The sequence below is a fragment of the Conger conger genome, chromosome 15, assembly GCF_963514075.1.
Source record: "Conger conger chromosome 15, fConCon1.1, whole genome shotgun sequence".
Lineage (NCBI taxonomy): Eukaryota > Metazoa > Chordata > Actinopteri > Anguilliformes > Congridae > Conger > Conger conger.
This window is the reverse complement of record NC_083774.1, coordinates 1785042-1807220: the sequence shown is the minus strand read 5'-3', so window position 1 is coordinate 1807220 and position 22179 is coordinate 1785042.

The following is a 22179-nucleotide window of genomic DNA, read 5'->3' as shown; positions in this document are numbered from 1 at the left end:
TATGCAGGCTTCATATTGGTGAAATCCGCACGCCAACAAACCCATTATTTGTCTATGAAAGAGTTAGCTACTTCAAGGCAAGAAAACTAATCTATGTTTCACTACAGAGCATTTCAATTCTCATCAAGGAACATACAAGGGAGGGGGGGACGGGGGGGGAGGAGGCAAATTATTTTCACAATATAAAGCAAGATTGCCCATTAAACTGTTATTGATTAAAACCCTTTCATCAAAAAGCATCAAATACGGACTTGTGAGTATACATGACAATGTGTATTTTACCATCCAGAAGGCAACAATATAAATATAACAATGTCGAAGTATTCATTATGAAAGAAAATGATTGCGTGATTTATCTGTCTCCTTATTGATTGATTAATATAAGGTTCCAACCATCAACAATCATCAGGCCCTATTTTCCATTTATAGAAAAATATTTAGTGTCACATTTCGTGAACAAATTTGTATTAACCTTTTTAAGACATGCAACCTGTAAACTGCAGACTATGAATGAAGACAAACGTTATTCAAATGAAAGGACGCCGCAAATCTGCCCTTATGAACTGATTTCTTAAGCCACTGTTGAGGTTTCATCTCCAAAAAATAACACATTTTAGGAAAGCACTACCACAACAAACTTTGTAACATGGCATTCCTAGAAAATGTGGAGACAACAGGTACCCAACGTCCCCTGAATATTTGCCATCCAAGTCCCACTATCATAGATTTTAGTCCTACAGCACAGTGACAGCAACAAGCCAAATTGATCCATTGTAGAATAGCACAGTTTTTAGTGGATTACATTTATTTTCCCAAATAATATTTGAATCCACCAGCATCCAGTCTACCATAAAAAAAAAATTAATCTCCCTGGTATTTTTAGCACTCGTTAATTTGTAATAAAGACAAAGAGACAAGACCTTGAACGGGGTCAGGGGCAGTGAACCGCCCAAAAACAAGAAACTATAAAATCTGACTGTAATAAAGCACAGCTCAAAGGCTGGAGCACGGCCTAAGACCCCAGACATCAGGAGAGAAGCGCCAGGGAGCTGAGTCATCTCTGCCCAATCTCAGAACTGCAGAGACTCTGTGCAGCAAGCACACCATTCCAGGCACGACTGTACACTGGCAATAACAGGACAATAAAGGATTATTGTGATGCTAAGTCTGTAGGAAATTCAGACGCCACTGTTTACCAATGCATATAGGTAAATGTACTGTACGCCGGGATGCTTCAAGGCTCTGACATCTGTAACCTTACCCATAATACACCTCTTTCTGGTTTCCACATCATTAAGTGACGCATAAAAGGATATTACTGGTCTGGAGCAGGTGAAGAGAGGAGATCAATTGACCATCCGTCTCAAATAAATGTAACTTGTGTGCTATCGATTGTAGATTTGTGGGCCTGTAATTTGAAGTATGACCACCATATGGAAATGATCATATGAATGAAGTAAATAATGATCATGTTGCTGCACACTCTCAAAATAATTGTAAGCAATGATCTGCCAACACAGCTGAGTTCTGCAATGTTGCCATGTTCAAATGTGTTTTTTTTGTTGTTTGTTTTTTTTTTTTATTGCTTTTCTTTATTTAACCTCACTGGATTAAGAGCAGGGAAGGGAAGGGAAGGGGGAGAGAACCCCCCCCCCACACATAGCTAATGGCAGTGTTTACCTCAGGACTCCATGCACACAATGCATTTCCCCCGGTGTTTTGGACATAATTACTCTAATTACATGCATGTGCAACTGAGTGTTTAAAGTAAAAAGGGGACGAAGCAAAAGGGAAAAAGTACCTTGAGTAATATTAACAGCTGACGCATCCTAACAATGTCAAAGCCCCCCGGATAGACTCGTTTAAATAAATGAAAGCAATTACCGCCCAGTCTCCCTCCTATGTGCTGACCATCGGGGGAGGAGGGAGCAGGGTCTAACAGACATACAACATACAAGTAAACCAGCTCTGAAAGGCATTTTTATGGATTCATTATTTCCACTATGCACCCTTGTTTCTATTCTTTCGGTGTGTCAGAATGGATTCTCAGCCTGTTGGACATTTTTACCGAAAATTATCATTTTGAACCTCGGCCTAAGAATTAAAGAGTTCTGATGGCCCACATCAATTTACTCCCAAGCAGGCTGTTACCACTGTTACTGGAAATCCGGTTTCTAGCGCAGCACTGATGTGCACTACATGCGATGGTGCACTTTCAATAAGAGCAAGAAAAGGAACATGGCACGGCACAATCCTAACACCATGGACAGTCTACTCCCACCACAGGGGACCTGGAACAGTGGAAACGCAAAGTAAAGCGTTCACTCATTGGGCAAGAAGGCGCAGAGATTAAAAATATGAATACACTCCAAATGCTGAAAATGGTGGTGTGCAAAACAACAACTCTGAAGCAAGGAGAACAGGAAGCCATTTCCCAAGTCCCAAGAGAGACTGAAATAAGCTGTGCAGCCTGATTAGGATGATTACCCCACCCATTAGAAGATACAGGTAGAAGCAAGTATTCACACTAATTTGGGATTTCTGAACCCGAGGACCTCAATTACTGAATTCAGGCATCAGAATGCACAGAGAAGCAAGGGTCCTCACCTTTGCCAAGATGTTCTGTGAGGAATAACTAGAGAAAGCACCGAGACAAAGCTCTCCTTCACCAGGAAGCAGCGTTTTATCCTTCAGAAAAAAAAAACCATTCTTTAAGGTTACAATATAGGCCTTCTTCTAAAGGTCAGGAAAAAATAGATATGTATCAATCCTGAATAATTTTGAAGGCTTTTCTCGATCCAGCCATTGCTTTCTCTAGACTGCCACTATCTGTCTAATATCAACCACAATCCGTTCCTTTCAGACAGCAAGAAAAAGAGAAAAAAAGATAACAAAGAAAAAAGGCGAATTGGATTAACTCAATCTCTCCAACAAAAATACATTTCATCCAGCATCCTCAGCAGTGTGCAGATACCAGTCACAACAACTTATTTAATAGCAAAATGCTCATATTAATTATGCCCATCCTCTCACAAAGGCAATGTGTAAATGGCTGTGTCATAAGTTTAATTAATTTTTGTTCTTGGTTCTCATTCCGGGTCATGCCTCAATTCAATTAATACCATTTAGGCCGACAGGAATAATTGAACATTTTGCAAAAATTAGCAAGGCAAAGCAATATAAAAGTAAATTGATATGGCGTCCAATGGGGTCCTGTGTGTGATGATTAATCAAGCAAAGATTGTTAAATAACGTAAAAAACACATCAACATACCTGTTAACCACATAAACACACCTGTTAACCACATAAACACACCTGTTAACCACATAAACACACCGGTTAAACATCATATGAGCATAAACGGTCACACTTCCAGAACAGAATGTATGGAACACATGTAATCATACCCAAGTGATGGAAAGAGGATGGAAACTACAAACCACATAAACCATGGAGTCTTTCAGGACCAGGGAACATGTGCTTCCACTCACTGAAGACAAAACACCCCGGAACAAGAAGGAGCCGAAGATGGCTGCAGGACAGGCCTGCCAGAGCATCACCAGGGAAGAACCCCAGCGTCTGGGGAGGCCTATGCATTGTAGCAGTCACTCAAAGGGCTCGCAACCAAATACTATATACCACAACTATTTCAGATTAGATTAATATGTCCACTTACCTTTGCTCCCCTAATATGGGGGGGGGGGGGGGGTTATGTATGAAACTCCGGGGGCTCAAATTCCCACATGCTCCACCCGAAATGGATGCAAACGCTCAAATTAAAGCTCGTTAACCTCATATTCACGGTTTTATTTCCAATGTCCTGGAGTAGAGAGCCAAAACAACTAAACTCGTGTCCCTATTTACAGACAGTATATGCTGTACACACACAAGTGTATAGCACACGTATGTAATATAGAGCGTTTCTTTGCCAGGCTATTTGGGTTGTTTGTTTGTGGAGCACCAGGTGGGCCTGAACCCCTGTCCTTCAGAGCTGCATTTTCGGCCCGTTGGCTCCTGCAGTCTGGTCAGCAGTGAGTGAAGGGCCAATCGATGAACGACCTAATCAGCCAGCTTAACTCTAACACCCCGGACAGGCTCACGTCATTATCATCTCAGGTTCCACATGTTTCGAGGTGACATATAAAAGGCAAAAGATTAAAGGCAATCTTGTAAGGAGATGCCAGGAGTCTGCACTGCTCAGAGAGGGCTAGGGCTTTTATCTAGCGCCGAAAATAAATAAATAAGAGAGAGGAAAATGAACTACTAACTGTTTCCATCACCACATTCCGTAATTGGGAACTGGAAGGGAGAAGTACTCTGGTTTTATCGAGGACTTTGTTGTGGTGCATTCCTTTCATTTCCACAACCTCTTTCCCCCACCACAGCCCCCAAATCCCAACCCGAAACAGCCTTTGATTATTGGCTTTCCATTAAGGCTGGAGTTTGTTTAGCTCTGACACCCGTGGGGGGAAAACTAGTGTAAATCATCTATAAACATCTTAACGCAAGCTGTTTACAGCCTGCAAATGATGCATTAAACAGGAAACAGGTTTCTAGCTGGATTTGGGGTCAAGAGGCACCCACGCTGTAGAGGGGTAACAGGGCATTGCACCCCATCAAGGCTTACCCCCTCCAGAACGGTCAGTAATTCCCCACAGATGCTCCTGAACGTACCTCATCAGCAAGGGCCTAACTAGGAATTCAGGGCCCCCTGAAAGAATATTTCTGCAGGCCCCCCGTCCAACTGGAATTTTTTTCTCCAGCTGTGCCCCCCCCCCACCCCCTGGCCAGCCCCCGCCCCACCCTGTGCCCCCCACCCACGCTGGGGGCTCCAAGATTCGTCACCTCCCTTCACCGTACCATCGAGACCCTTCCCCCGTCGGCACTGTAAAAACAGTCTAACAGACTAACGCAGAGCGGCGATGTCGATACGCCGTCTGAAACAACACCCATCAACGCCAAGCACAACCTGGCACCAATTACACTGCAGTGTTAAAAACACTGTAATTTTAAACCAATTGGCAAATGGGATGTGTTCTACATTAGCTAAGTATTCCATAATGGAGTTTGTTTCCCCTCTGTGTAGAAGTGCCAAATATGCAAAAAATGTGCCTCGGTGTCTAAAGTGCACTGCGGTATTAGAGTAGCCTGATTCGGTTTTGTAATTAGTACTGTCTCTATAAGGTCAGCCTTATTCATTCATGTGAAGATTAAATCTCAACTGAAACCACAGGGAGGAGGAGGGAAAGGAAGACAACCTGGGGCTGTAGTATGAATCATCTAAATCTCAGGGATTTTTCTGTGGAATAAAATAACAAAAAGACAGTGTCAACATTCCAAGCTCATAATTCACTGTTCCTCATTATGGGCTGCCTAACTTAATAGTGTATAATTTTTTTTTATTTCAAAAGGGCAAAAGGGTGCTCACAGCGAGCTTTCTTATTCCCATTTTCACTTCCATTACACATTTGAAAGTAAAGCCCTAAAACCAAGGCTCTAAAATGGCTGGCAAGAGCGTGTAGTATTCATAAGCCTACTAATTATGAAGATGTTTAACTTTTTCCACTATTGGCTCTTATTGTGCTTGGCTTACATGAAAATAAAAAGGCAAATTCAAATGGTCAATATCAAAAAACAGGCATACAGTATATTGTTTTAAATGGCATAAATGTGGATTAGGCAGTGTGGTTTCTGACATTCTTTGTAGGGCATAGTTAAGCGGTGGCCTGGTCACACAAAATATACAGTGGCACGTTCATTTATTTATTTATTTTGCTAATTCCCCACCTGGGGTCAGAACTCAGTGACCACAGATCAACCGCTGGAGATTCCCAAACGTCATTAGCACTTAAGACGAGTGACGCCCGCGCTGTCAACGTTTTCCATACTAATCGACACGTCGATAAACGACCAGCGTGAAGACTGCTTTTAGAGCGTCCCAGGAGTGCCTGCGCAGAGCACGCTTGGTTTAACACCAGAGTGCTGGCGTGTGTGTGTAAACAGAGAGCCCCAGAACTGGGGTATTGACTGGCCGATCAATACACTGATCGGTTACCGTACCTCCAGCTCCTTCTGCTGGCCAGACGCCTCACCTCCGGGCCTCCCGTCCCTAATCCTCCACCACCGGGATCCGGGACGTTATTTCGGCAACACAGTCCTCCAGCAAATGTGCTACACCCCGCCCCTGCTAGGGGGAGACAGACAGGGGGTAACTGTGCGCAACTCACCCATTCAACTGCAACAGACAATTATTTCACTTCAGATGTATTACAGTTCAGATGTATTTATTTTAATACATATATTAATTTGTCTTTCTTCATCACAGTTAAATAGCAGGGTGTTCATTGTATTTTAATACATCTGGACAGGCTAATTGTACAGATGTAGGTTATGTGACAGACCCAGTACAGCTCGCCGACAGGCAGTGACAAGAACACCATCAAGTGCCCTGGCTGGTGAGAGAGTTTCTGTTGGGAAACTTCTCACACTGTACAAAATGGCCACCCTATTTCACCACTGGGAAACTTCTCACACTGTACAAAATGGCCGCCCTATTTCACCACTGGGAAACTTCTCACACTCCGCACAAAATGGCCGCCCTATTTCACCACTGGGAAACTTCTCACACTCTGTACAAAATGGCCACCCTATTTCACCACTGGGAAACTTCTCACACTCTGTACAAAATGGCCGCCCTATTTCACCACTGGGAAACTTCTCACACTCTGTACAAAATGGCCGCCCTATTTCACCACTGGGAAACTTCTCACACTCCGCACAAAATGGCCGCCCTATTTCACCACTGGGAAACTTCTCACACTCCGTACAAGATGGTCGCCCTATTTCACCACTGGGAAACTTCTCACACTCTTTACAAGATGGCCGCCCTATTTCACCACTGGGAAACTTCTCACACTCTGTACAAGATGGCCGCCCTATTTCACTACTGGGAAACTTCTCACACTCTGTACAAGATGGCTGCCCTCTTTGTGTTTAGTCTGAAAGTAAGCATGAGGGGAAAGGGGGCCCCTCAGGCAGTCTGAGAGAGAGAAAGTCACGGTGGGTACGCCATGGTTCTGGGCCCGATTACATTACATTTTATTTAGCAGACGCTTTTATCCAAAGTGACGTATAACAGTGCACATCAAGGTCATAGAATAACCGGTCACATAACTCACATAATGATCAGCTGTAAGGCCATGAACATAAGTCCACTCCACAAGACAGAGAGGCTAAGTCTGTAACAACCACAAAGAGACATCTACAACTTTAGGAACTGCAGTACCGAGACAAATACAAATTCAAAAGGCCTAGATTAAGGTGCAAAATGTGAGAGCTAAAGGCAGGACAGGTGAAAAGAGATAAGAGACCAATGTCAGCAGGCTGTTCTGGGTCCGACGCTGTGACAGCCTGGCTGATCCTGAGAGACAGCGCGGGAGAGCGTCAGGCCCAGGCTCTCCGGGAATATCCCCGCTCCACACCGCAGAAGCACAGAAAATCCTCTCCCAATTTACAATGCTGGTGGTACGGAGTGTGATTTTATTAGTCCGGTACAGACGCTGATGGGCCGTGGCACTTCCCGCTTCGCTGTGGGCTAATTCAGCCGCGCGATATTAAGCCCTGGCTGACAGGGGCGACCATTTTGCACACATTATAATTTAGCATAGACAGACGCAGGGATTATTAACACTCTGCCAGGCCGATGGCACAAATAAAGATAAATGCCCAATCAGAAATGAAAGGCATTTGATTTCAAAGCCTTTTTAAATGGGGCTGGTGTCAGACGGAACCGAATCTGACAACCTGGAATCACTTTAACGCCGCACAAAATGGTGGCTCTGACACTGTTGACGTTTCTCGGCGCTGATGCAAAGCAGATTGCGACGGTTCAATCAACCGCCGCCTCGACGAGGAACCCTGACCCCGCCAACCAAGACCAGGAATAAAAAAGCGATCAGGAAAAAGCCAGCTAACTCCCCCCCGAAGCGCGGAGTTATTAGCGTGGGGCTCGGGAATACTGGGAAATGGATTCAGATTTCCTGCGTCAACACAGGCATTTCCAAGATCAAAGGTTGTTAAAAGTCATTCGGCTAACATTGTCTAAAAGGGACGGGCAGAAGCAGATAATGACGGTCCACAATTTTGAAGCATAATCAGGCCTCCCAGCTAATCGCGCCTCCCAGCTATGGGTAATTTCACAAAACAAATCTGACAGCCAAAGGAAGATCATGTAAACCATGTCAGAAAAAGCAATAATAATGAAAAATATATCAACTCCACAATCCACCAGTGATGCCAGTACACAATGGCTATCTCTCCATACTCTCCATCACTCGGTTAATTTAAAATTCATACAAACTCTTTTTTTTTTTTCTGTTCTGTTCACCTTTTCAAACATCAATTGGGAGCACTTTGAAAAATGCAATATTCCGGAGATGAATCTTGATTTACGCCGCTTGCTTTTTGCCCTCTCTTCCTTATTTTATTTCATCCGTTTAGCGGAGATCATATAACTGCGTATCAGAGTAAAATGAAATCAGGTCTTGTGCGCATTAGGGCCGTGTCTTTCTGCAGCCGCGGCCCCTCGAACCCCACCCAGCGGCTCCCGTGCCAGCCAAGGGCAGAGCCCCATTCATTTTCAGGCCCATTTCCTCCTATGATTAGACGATCAATCAATCCCAGCCTTCAATCGCACCGGGCAGACGGGATTATCTGCCCATCTCTGCCTCTCTCGCCGGCTCGCTTGCTCACTCGCACAAACCAGCACATTAACGTCAGATCAAGTATCACCGCTTCTACGCCATCTGAAAGCCCCCCACCCCCCCCCCCCACCCCATATATTTCTTCATCTTTTCCCTCTACAGCAAACCCCCCTCCACCCCCCTACACACACACACACACACACACACACACGCACACACACACGGATCCCTCGCAGTAGCCTACTGGTGGCAACCAAATATAGACCTACATACCCACTGAGAAAGTGCAACGCTTATTGGAGCTGTAATGAATAGCCCATGTTTTCCATCTTTCAGACGGATCTCAGTGGTGTAGGCTCCTCGTCCCAAACGGAAATGGCCCGAGGCTACCATAAGACTTGGCAAGAGCATCGTTTCTTCTGACTTGACCTATAGCATGAGTGGTAAGCACTTCTAAAAATACACAACATATTGTACAGCAGCATTTCAAAAAAAAAAAAAAAAAACCCTGTGTATTTAGTTACCGTTTTCATATTATTTAGCTTTGTCAAAATGGTGATGCATTGTCTGAAATGCATTGTTTATAATAAATAATATTGTATTGTAAATATTTATTTGGGAAACATGTTCCATCTGTTTATCAAAGCAAAATTGCTGGATTCGCAAGCGTTATGTCTGCTCACTGGAATAATGTAATAGAAGAGCAAACAGACTGGAACAGGGTGGACATTTCGGTCCTTCGTTCTTTGGATAATTTAGTGAAGCATCACTCGAGCCTACTGAGGAAGGCAAAACCACAATAGCAGCCAAGAATCTCAATTATCTCCGTCTCGCATCTCCAGTATATTGACGTGGCCGACCTCATCATACCTGGGCTATGACAATCGCTGCAATGCAAGGTTTTTGGTAAACCTGAGGTGAAATAAACACTAGCTTGTTAGTTAGCCTAGTTGATGGCCATGCAGCAGCCAATCAGAAAAAAAGATTGGGGGCGGTTAACGCGCCCTAAACAAAAATATAGCCAATGGATTGCTGTAGGCTATCTGTGATTGTGGATTCACATTTCAAAAACAGAAGAATAAAATGAGTTGACAAATATTGCTCATAATACAGGTAGCTCACAACATTTGAACTTCAATTTGAGTTTGCAAACCACCTAACGCTACTGGTAGCTGCCTAATGTTGTCCAATACGACGGACGTTTACATTAAACTAATAGTAATAAGTTATGATTCGTTGAATCACGGTTCTGCATCTGAACCGTGAAATCTTGATGAGATTTTCAATGTATCGCTAAATACACTTGATGATCCAAACAGAAGAGATGAAAACAGATCGGAGAAATCACGTTATCTTTTGCGATTTAATCCATTGCAAGAGATCGCATAATGGCCTAGAAAATCAAGACCGCATGCGCGCACAGTTTGCCTGCAGAAAAGTGGATGGGACAAGTTTAAAACACACATCACTTCATTTATTTTATGATCGCAGCATTTTACTTAAGTTTCTATAGTATCTATAGGCTGGCAGGGTTTGATCTTTGCACACAGCGAGGTAGTGATTAAGGTGCCCATTTGTTAAAAGCTCAGTTGTTCAACTTCTACGGAAGGAGGGTATCCTGTTAAGAACAACAATAATTTGTTGATTAGCTGAGGATTTTATCCAAAGTGACTTAACATTGATTAGACTAAGCAGGGCACAATCCCCCCCAGGAGCAAGGCAGGGGTTAAGGGCCTTGCTCAAGGGCAAAATAACAGTGTGGCTCTTATCCTGGCTACACCAGGGCTTGAACCAACAACCTTCCGGGTCCCATTCACACTTGCCCTTGCTTAAATGCTGAAATAGGACGCGAGACTGACAGCCATGAACTGAGAACTCCATGTAGGTCCCCATTCTGTCTCTCTGTCCCTTTTCAGGCCAAGGAAGTGCTGAGGTCCTGAGGGAGGGACAGGAAGGGCCGGCCAGCCCAGGTCCAGAGCTCTGCTTTCCCAACGGTCTTCAGAAATATCAGCCATCTAGTGCATCATAAATATGCACATCTGGAATTTTGTGTATTCATATGTACAAAACATATTACATCTTTGGTTGTTGGTTATGACTGTGTCATAAAATCTACAGGGTACCCTTATTCAAAAATGGTCTCACCTGTTCTGGCTTTAAAAGGATTAAAAAATAACACATAAGATTTCTTTGGAGCCACCAAAATGATTGACTGATGATTGTGTTATTGATCAGTCTTTCGCCATCGATGTTTCATCAACAGGACAGAGTTAGGATTATAAATTCCCAATGTGGTCACATTGTTTTATACACACAAAGAAGTGCACTAAATAAGTGTAAATTGAAGGTTGCTGATAATGACAGGAAACAGGTTATCATGAATGCTTATCATGTCTATGGCTCAATGTGCTTGGAATTATAATATGCTATTATTGATAATCTTCCACATCCTGAACGGCAACTAAGAGTACAACACATGTCACACATTATTGTAATGTGTGATCATCTCAACAGTTCTCAAAGCTTCCATTGGCGGTAAATGGGTCACTATAAATTTGGTTAAAAAAGGCACACATTTCTCCAATATCAAGTCCTCTTCCCATTTAGAAAAGAAACTTTGGAGAAGCGTTTCTCTCCTTAAGCCTTTGTGAATAACTGAGTTAAACAGGCCTTTTGCATCTCGGAGAAACTGCTCAAACCCAGGGACATATGCCGAGGGTCAAAATGTGCACTATCCTCTCTGCAGTGATCATTCTTTTGTGAAGAGACTCTTATGAAAAATACCAAAGCTTTAAGTGTTGAAGATGGAAATTAAAGAATTAATAATAGATTTGCAAGGTCTGAGAGAGCATGCAAAAGTAAGAAATTACTTTTAATGTCATAACAAATATTTTATTCCACTGTTACCAGAGGAGCACTGGACAAAAGATATTACGGATATTAAACAGATTCTTAATGGGGTAGTTTGAAAACACACAAAAAGCTTTTTGATGTAAAGAAACTCATGTTTTAAGCAACATTGATCAGCCTGTCATGGTTTCATTGTGGAACAGGACAGTGCCTTTTAGTTTCAGTGTGCTGGGCTAATAGAGTTATAAAGGCCCAGGAACCGCCACCGCCCACCCCCACCCCCCCATGCCCATCTCAGGGCCAGACCAGTCTTTTCTAGGGGCAGCTTTTGACATCATATGTCGTGTCAGAACTCAGAACATCTCTGGCCTGTTACCAAGTAACCGAATAGGCCCATGTTGTTTTTATCAAAATCTACTTGAAAGGAATGTATGCCAGACAACTCACAATGCAGTATCCTTGAGAAACAAAATCGGCCATTTCCATCAGTCCATATATTCAACAACATGAAGGGCATACTTTTATAGCAACACTTTTATAGAATGATATCATTCATCCTTTTAACGGAAATGTACAGAGTCTCTCAGTGGTCATTACAAGTAAAAACTCGAGGCAAATGTGTTTACAGGGGAATGCTTTTTTTTTTTTTGGAAAACATGAAATTTACACAGTCGGATTTAGAAGCTGTTAATTGCATTTCCTTAAATGTAATTGTGAATTAGAGGCAGTGCAGCACACAGCACACAGCACACACTGTGTTTCAGAGCTACTTTTGCCACAGCTGTTCCTGCAGGCGAAAGCAACATCGCTGTCTTACGGAAACCGATGTCTGCTGCTTAAATCTCATCAGGGGCACCAAACTGCTACGGAAATAAATTGTGCTGAGAAAGGCTCTCAGCGTAAGTTGATTGGACAGAGAAGCAGAAAGCCGTTAAGACAGCAACACCCTCGCCATCGTTTCTTTTGATTACACAGTGTGGGACCCTGCACCAGCACATACACCTTATGGAGGGGCTGCTTCCGGCCCCATAATTGGACCACTAACTAATCCAGCCGCGTGTACATCCACAATAACCTCCATGCAGCATGTCCATTAGCCTGATCCAACTCATCCCGTTTTGTTAATTGTTCTGATTGAGCTTAGTTCGCTGAAATATAGTTATCTAGCTCAAATTATCATTTGATATAGTAGACTGAAAGAAAGGCACATTGCACACACCATTGTAACAACAGAAAAAAATGCTTCTTAAAGAGGAAATGAGGATACACAGTGCAGAACAAAAATTAATTCAAGCCACAGATTCACCTGTACACAGTGGGCCCAATGTTGGCCTTACCGCAAGTCAATCCTGCATCAGTTTACTAAAGAAACATCGATTGATCCATATTTACGTTTACGGTGGCCTTCTCTTTGGCAAATAATGTGATATTTTTACAGTAGGTACCAATTTCAGACCAATTACATTACATAAAGGTATCTTATCCAGAGTGACTTACAGATGATTTTTAGACTAAGCAGGAGACAATCCTCCCCTGGAGCAATGCAGGGTTAAGGGCCTTACTGAAGGGCTAAATGTGTGGCTCTTATTGTGGCTACACCTGGGGATCGAACCAGCGACCTTGCAACCGACATCCTAAATATTAGAAGCAATTTTGCACATATGAGTGTACAGGGGAAACTCTGGCAACTCCCTCGCAAGCCTTAGCCCAAAACACCCCGTAAACAATCAGAGTTGTACCAGCTAACCTTGTAAACAATTGCTTAGTACTGCTATTTAATTACACTTCTATGTGCTCAAACCCTGCTCAACCTGACACCTGGCAATAATATCTCAAACCCAATATCAATATAGCACTGATAACCTATTATATGCAAATGTGAGACCCATATGTTTTGGTCTGGAATGCCAGGGAGACCAATGAGAGGCCTTTTGTTCTTCACCCACACATGCAGGTGGAACTATAGCCGCAACTACAATAAAGAGCAACAATGACTATAAATATTTATATATAATACTAATAATATATATAATATATTTATTCAGCAGCCTCTGTCCAAAGACCTTGAGCACAATGTTTTATTGTAATCCTATTCATCAACAGTGTGGCGTCTGAAACGTACTTTTCCATTCGGTATCATCAAGGGACGGTGAAATAAAAGACACGGTGTTCACAGGTCCCTGGAACTAAACGTCTGAACACCACGAGCCGGCTCATCCCTAGCCTAGCAGGAGGGCGAGACAGAGCAGGCGTTAGGAATGAATGCGCTTGTCAAGAACTCCAGAAGGTTACGCTATGTTTGTGTATGTGTGAGTGAGCACGCGTAAAACCTATCTCGGGAAGAGAAAAAAAAAAATGAAACGAAAAATAAATCATATCTCTGCAGGAGCCCTGACCTGCTGGACGATCCAGATAGGCCAGACACTGTCCGTTTAATTTATATGGATGCCCCCCCCCTCCCTCCCCCGCTTCCTTATCGCACTCCTGACCAAGTCATATTCTGAATTAGAATTAACCCACTCCCGTGAAGTGAGACGTTGATTTAAAAGCAGAATCAAAGTGATCATAATAAACATTATTTATATTTTTCAAAAATATTAATGTCCAATGATTGAATGCAAAAATATGAGCATGAAGTGCCTCTTTTTCATCATTATGTTTGGTCTTTTTTAGACACAAGGAAGAAAATGCTCAACTGGCTCTTTCTTTAAATTAAAGCACAACATGGAGGCCATTCTGAAATGCTCTCTGCGACTGTCAGCTATTGTTTTCTAGATCAAAGTATTCATTTCTGGATTCTAGATCGTGGTATATGTGACTTTACATAACTGAATTATAGGCTGCCAGAAACCAAAAAGACAAATTCAATAATGAAATCTCAAGTTCAGTGAGGAAAAAGAAATGAAAAATACATAACAGAGTGAAAAAATGCACACCTTGAAGAGATGCTATGTAAAATCTGTGGATTATTGCCACATCGATCTGCCACTGCACGGTGTTGGTCATATTTTATTGATGATTTCATTTGCCTCTGATCTGCCCAGAAAAGATGAAGGCATAAGAACCTTGAAACAGGCCGAATGGACAGAAACACTGACGACCTTCACTTGTGGAGTGCAAACTGCTTCTCTTTTCTCACGTGGCATTACTTTTGGGGAGTTAGTCCACAGTTTGAAAGTGATTTTAGAAGTGTAATCCATCTGTAAATCGAAAATAAGTATTTTCCCCCTTTCTAATTTCCTCTATTATTGCGTATTTTTCACACTGAAAGGTTTCATATCTTTAGCCGTGCATGAAAATCAGGAGATCAGCAGTTTCTGAGATATTCAGTGTACGTACTATTATACTTTTTCTTTAATCCACATTTATCGACAGTCTATGCACTGAATACACTTTATACGCACTGTACCTTTTTAAGATAGCTAAGATAGACTTTATTAAACCCTGTTGGGTAATCTGTCCTCTGAATTTGACCCATCCTAGTTATGTAGGAGCAGTGGGCAGCCACAGTGCAGCACCCAGGGACCAGCTCCAGCTCTGAGACCAGTGCCTGGGTCAAGGAACACACCTAACATGACACACGTGTCTTACCTAAGGCCTGTGACGTATTCCTCAATACGTTTTAAATGTAAAATAAGACCTCATCGTGAGATTACTGTACAACCCTTTTCCTCTTTGTTTTTAAATTACATGCTTACTGAATATTCAAGAATGCATCGAAGCAGTTGCAATTACAATTAATTTTAAAAGCTTAATTTTCCATCTCTCGCTCTGTACTTCATTAACCAAACAGCAGGTCAAAGATTTACACCTTAGTCTTCCATTCATTGCATAACAAAGTGAGGAACATTATCTGGTAAAAGTATTTAGACTCTAATAATTTCATACAGTATGAATCTGTAAGACTGTGTCGATGCCATGTTCGTGCAGGTTCTCTCTGCGCGGGCGGCTCAGGGTGAGCTCATGTTGAGAATCAAAAGGCGAGACGTATTGAAAGCTGCGTGATCGCTGTATGACTGGATTATTGACTGAGAAATTACCCCGGCTCCGGTCCTGTTTATTCCGGGCATGTTTGTTTCCTGCATTAAACTACTGGTCTAAAACGCTTATCACGATGCGTGATGGATACGAGATACTGAAATTGATCGCTAACAATATTATTTTTTTTTTATAATGTGGCACGAACTGCAGGGCACGGCAGTCTCATAACCATTCATAACATCCTTCGTCACGACGGGGAATGGGCAAATTATTAAAATCTGCTTGCCTAAGGGAATGCGGCTTTATTCCGAAGCGCAATATTGCATGGCTGCAGGATTTCAGCGTTATCAATGCAGATCAGCTCATTCCTGCAGCCAGTAAAAACAAGCTGCAATTCACGGACCTTCATAATCTCCCACATTCCTTCAACAGGAAAAGCCACTGCCACCACACTGCTGTCGTGCCGCATTGTTACCACATTCCAATGATGTATACTGCGTTAATCATTCATGAGCTGGGCCGTTCGAATCTGCAGCGTACCGTTACGCTTTGCTAAAAATTCAACATATCGTGGAGTGATTACCTGTCTAAAGCTCAACTCGTTCAGCTCCTTGCTTCCAAGCTGACTGCAGCATGTTGGGCAATAACGTCCAGAAAACCTCAGTATAAACCACAGACATGTAGTTTTATCACAATACATCAGAAAAACTAAAGGAAGAGTCTAGAAGGAAAGTCTCCTTGTAGCAAGCTCAGGAGGGAAGACTCTGGAGTGCCAGTATCCCGGCTCGATCTGTTTGAACATAAGAGCGGGAGATGTACGGGGCTCAACATGTTTACAAAGTAATACTTTATAATACTTTACTCTTTTTGTTTTGTTTGTTGCTGTAGCACTTAGGCAGACCAATATATTTTCTGAAGATTCTGGGAATCCTTTCTCAAGTTCTGGTAAATAGAATGAAATATCATTCGTATCTTACTTTCACGTTGTAAAGCCTTGAAAGCTATGTCTTGTATTCTGAGAGGCTGTTTAGAGTGTCTAGGTTGGCTAGTCCATTTTTCTTCCAGTGTACCGTACAAAAGAAGAGAGGCATGATACTGAATCTATTTATTATTATTATTATTATTATTATTATTATTATTATTATTTTCTAGCTATCATGTCCCATTTTCACAATTTCCGCCCATTATATTTGGAGAGTGAATACTTCTTGTACCTTTTTAAGTTTAAAAATTTGACAAAGATGGTAATGCCTGCTTAATTTAGTAATCCGGATGACAAGCTTGAACCAAATAAACACATGCCACAGGATCTGCTAACAATGTTAATTACGCTGTACATGTGAAAATCTGGCCTCCTGCTCTCTGATTGGCTGATTGAGCGTAGGCCCACCTGAGTCTGTATGAAGAATAGGACGAGATCCTCACTCCTGGTCCTGGAGAGCTGTAGGGTGTGCTGGGGTCCTCACTCCTGGTCCTGGAGAGCCGCAGGGTGTGCTGGGGTCCTCACTCCTGGTCCTGGAGAGCCGCAGGGTGTGCTGGGGTCCTCACCCCTGGTCCTGGAGAGCCGCAGGGTGTGCTGGGGTCCTCACTCCTGGTCCTGGAGAGTCGTAGCGACCGATGCAGACCCAAGAAGCCAGGTGAGGCGATTCAACTGTAAATACACCATGGTACTGAAAAAATAACCAAAAACCTTGAGCAAACACGGCATTCTGATTGGCCAAGACGTGTCACGTGGGAGTGAATTATTTTCATATAACTTTGCTAACGAGAACAGATGGAACAGGTGTGTATTATTTTTTTATCTAAGATATCCAACAAATATCAATGCGTGCAACATACACTAGGAACTAAACGTATGAGCCAGCACACCCTGCGGCTCTCCAGGACCAGGAATGAGGGTTTTCAGATTCTCTATTTTAGACTCTCCATTCAAGACCAACTGCCAAGGGAATCTGGGCATATGTTCCGAGTTTGAGTCGGTTTTGTATTTCATGTCCATTCAGTCGTTTTTTTTTTTACATTGTAAGTTGATGCCGTTTGCCAAAAGTGTCACAACTTCATAATGTTCAATATGCAAGACCAGTAAGGCCTACAGCTGCATTATCAGATCACCAGAGGGTCGTTTTGTAGATACCGTGAAGCGAAATCATTGTGAATCTTTGGTGTTTGCCCTTGCTTTTCTCTTTGGCCTGTTTGCTCGACTTTTACATTGCTACATGTAATTTAGCTGATGCTTTTTATCCAGAACAACTTACATTTGATTAAACTAAGCAGGAGTTAAGGGCCTTGGTCATGGGCCCAACAGCTGTGTGGACCTTATCGTGGCTACAAGAGGGATCAAACCACCGACCTTCCGGGTCCCAGTCATGTACCTTAACCACTACGCTACACTTCTCGACCCAAACGTCTCTGTGTCTCTGTTGTTCCTTCCCAAGACCAGCAGGGCAGATCCGGTGTTGATGTGTAACATTACCATCAAACAGCACGTGGAGGTGAAGAATACGCAGGAGATTTAGTCCATGATGACGGATGATTTTACCCTCTTGTTTTCCCCAAGAGTATGTCTACAGGCCAGAATGCAGTCACGCGTGTAATCAGAAGATTACTGAAATGAGTTCAGGGGATCGCTGAGCTTTGGCAAGGCTATGCAGATTTGGTGACTCACAAGCTGACCAAGACTTGAAATCTCTATGTCAGAAATGGAGGTTCACAACAAGATGTCCCAAAGCCACTCGTTATACCATCTGCTAGGGCTATTTCCCTCTTGCTCTAAATTAAATTTGAACAATAATAAAAAATACTGTAAGGATGAACTGATTTATGGCTGCTCACTTCACGTATTGTGCCAGTGGGAAGATGGCGTCTGTCATTTCTCTGTGTTCCTCTTTCCCACAGCATTAACCTCTTGCTCCTGATCCCTGGCTCCTTGGCTATGTCCAGTGCACCTGTCTACTATTGAGTAGGCGATTCGAGTATACTAGAAATGTACTGTAAGTACAGTACAGTGTTGATTGTACTCTTCTAGGGTTCTGAATTTCTGTATGTTTACACTAGGACTCGGAACTGTACTGTCCTCTCAGGTCTACTTTTGCACTCGTTCTTGTGATTGATTTGCACTTTATTGTACGTCGCTCTGGATAAGAGCGTCTGCTAAATGCCACGTAATGTAAAAAAAAAAAATGTAATGTACGCAAAATAATCTCTAAATATAGTGTACTTAAAATCCCAGGATGATACGCATATTGTATACGCAGATTTGCTAAGTATACTTGGGAGCAAACCTTGCAGGAAGACTTCAGGAACATTTTGGCCCTGCAGATATGATGCAGCTTCACTTTAAAAATGAAGCGTAGCTCGTTTCTATCAACAGCAACATGCGAGCAAGTGTGGGACGTCTTACAACACTTCTATAGTATGGCTGAAAAATATTTTTTGCATACTCCTTATCGTGCACAAATAAATATGCGCTAAACAGTGGACAGGAAGCTTAGGAAACAGCACACACAGTGAGTACTTTTCCCTGATCCTCTCTGCTCTTTATCTTTTCCCCTCTTGCTCCCAGACTAAAACTCCCACATACTGTATATTTTGGCACTACTTCAGTGCTACTGTAGATCTGGATAGGACTAAATATGTGAAAGTGGAACCAGCAATTACAACTAAATGTCTGGACATCGTATTTCCGCTTTCTGGATAACTTTGAATGCTAGAGTACCACTCACTTATCAGTCTTCTAAACAAACGTTCAGCATTCAGCTATGAGGGTTATTTTTTTGTATTATTTGGGAAACAATATATTCTACTGATCAATATTATTTCTATCATTTTCAACCATTAATCATTCAGAAATATTAATTGAGCTTGTAGATGCTCAGTAAACAATAAAACACGTCGACACGCCTGCAGTGATAATATAATAGTCAAATAAATATTTCTCAAGCTCCATTGTAAACATTTTTTAAAAAAACGTAATCGGTGGCCACTTCACACGGATATTGCATTGTGATTTTGTAATTCACGCTTGGCATTCAATAGAATGCAAAATAGTTCTGCGACAAATGACAAACACAACATACAGTACCAAACTCATTAAGACAAGAAAGAAGACATTGAAATGAGGAGCAAAAAGCAGCAATCACAATTCGAGAAGGCGACTGTCAGCACTAATTATGAGCTTCTTAACGGGGCTGTTAGACAGACGGAAAAAAAAACAGTGCATTACATCAATAGGAGAATTTTCTCCTCATGTCAGCAGTACAATGGACAAACTGTGAAAACACAATCTCCCAGCCTTTGTTCGTTGCTGAAACCTTCATAAACGGCTCTTTATATTATTCAAAGTGGAGGGAGAGCAGGGAACAAAATGCATCCGTGGTGTCAAGGTTGCATGAGAATAGTGTCAGATTAATCTCTCTTTCAGTAGTTTGCTGCCTTTATGGAAGCTGAAGATTCTAAATTAAAGGGAGAAAAGAAATCATTGTGAAAGAACATCGGGGGTACATACACCAGACATAATGATGCAACACAAATATATGGCTTAGGAATTCATGAAAGAAACAAGAAATAAGATGCTGAAATAACCTGAAAGTCCTTTCTTTCTAATGTATTTCTCCCTTGTGTCTCGCTGCATAGTATCACAGATCAAGATCCACTTTAATTTATATGAATTAATCTAATGCCACTAAAGTGCTAAAAAGAAAATATAAATGCAAACTGTGAGTTCACCATAAAAACAGAGTGCTTCATTACAGTAAATTGGTTGAATCAATTGTTTAAAAAGGTTTTTATCTTTTAGTCATTGAATCCCTGCAATAGCTACTGTCGCAAGTTTTATAATTAAAACAATGATAGATTTTAGAAATAGTTTTGCCTTTTTAAGTGAAGTCACTCTGGTGATGTACACACTACATGGATGGGAAAGATGCATTTATACAGCGCTTTTCAAACACTCAGAGCGCTTTACAGTGATGAGGGGGAAACTCGTCTCAACCACCACCGATGAGCAGCACCCACCTGGGTGAGGTAACGGCAGCCATTTTGACTGTCATTTATACAAATGCGTGTGTGCATGTGTGTTTAATTGTTCTAATTCTACATTTTCACTTAAGTTTCAGTTCACTGATATCAGTCGATTGATCGCCAACCAATTAAACGTAATGAGCAGTATTATAATAGCCAGAATATTTCCGAGAACTGATATTCAGATTAAAATCAAGGCTTTTTAAAACTGTTAAATGTCGAGGGACCCAGGCCTACCTGCTGATGTGAAGAGGGCAGTGGAGTTGATGTTACGGGAGGAAAGGCTTCTCTTTCCCGCTGGCTGTACTGGCCACAGGGGACCCTAGACCTTACCCTGTCCTCCCCAGCTCACCTGAACGCTTCCTCTGGCCTGGGGTGTCCCTCTGGCCTCTCCGTACCCAGCCCCCGGAGCAGAGACGTCCCGGTAAACCGCCATCCAACAGCCATTAAATTATGAAATTAATTTTCATCTTTGTCCACTGGCTCTTCACAAAAAAAAGAAAAAAAGATTAATGAGTGATGATCAACTCTGATAAAGGATGATTTTCACTTAGAGATGGGGGGGGGAAAAAACTCCACACACACACACACACACACACACACACACAGTTTTGCTGAGTGTGCACTTGCAGAGCTCTTTGCTGGCATTTCTCATCGCGCATGCCCTCGATGTCCTCTGCTCCCAGGCAGGGAGCATATGCCTGTCCTCCGTGGAGCAGGGAGGCTGTTAGGCCCTGTCTCGTCCCTGCCTCCCCCCTCCTCGCTCTGCTGCGCGGGAGACCGGAGAGCCAGGAGAGCCAGGAGAACCAGGAGAACCAGGAGAACCAGGAGAACCAGGCCTAAAGGAGAGTAGACACCCCTCCCCATCTCCACATCTTCACCCCCCTGACCTCCATATCAGCCTGGGCCAGCCTGAAGCCTGGTGGCTAAGGCACATGACTGGGACCCGGATGGTTGTCGGTTCAAGCCCCGGTGTAGCCACGATAAGATCCACACAGCTGTTGGGCCCTTCAGCAAGGTCCTGAACCCTGCATTGCTGCAGGGGGGATTGACTCCTGCTTTGTCAAATCAACTGTGAGACAACTAGAGTAAGTCACAAGTCATCATATCAAACTCACCATCAGTGACCGGTCATGCTCGTAGTGGATTACCCCACAGTAAGGCTTCACAGGCTTGTCATGTATTCTCCGTCTAAAAACAGCCAGCCCTCGCCTTGTTGTTTAAACGTACAATAGGTAATGTTTGTTAAAACATTGTTACAAGACCATTGTAAATCCCTTCCTATCATTGACAAAGGCTCACTGATGTTGACTCACCCTCTGCCTTTGTTTATAGTCCTTAAATTCGTGTTTCAAAATATGCAGTTGACGCACCAACACATGGCTCTAACTGCCACAGCCAAGGCGTTACAACGTCAGCTGAAGGGGGAGGGATAAACAGTGTTGTGGTGTGAGGGTGTTTGTTGCTGCAATTCCTCTCTTTACCATTAGCAGTACGAAATTACCTATTGTACCTTTAATGGGGGCTTAATTAACAAAGGCTTGTGACACACAAGGCACGCGGCTGTAAAAACAGAGAGCACATCGTTCTGTTTGATCGGGGTGATGGAGGTGTCTGAAGGCACCC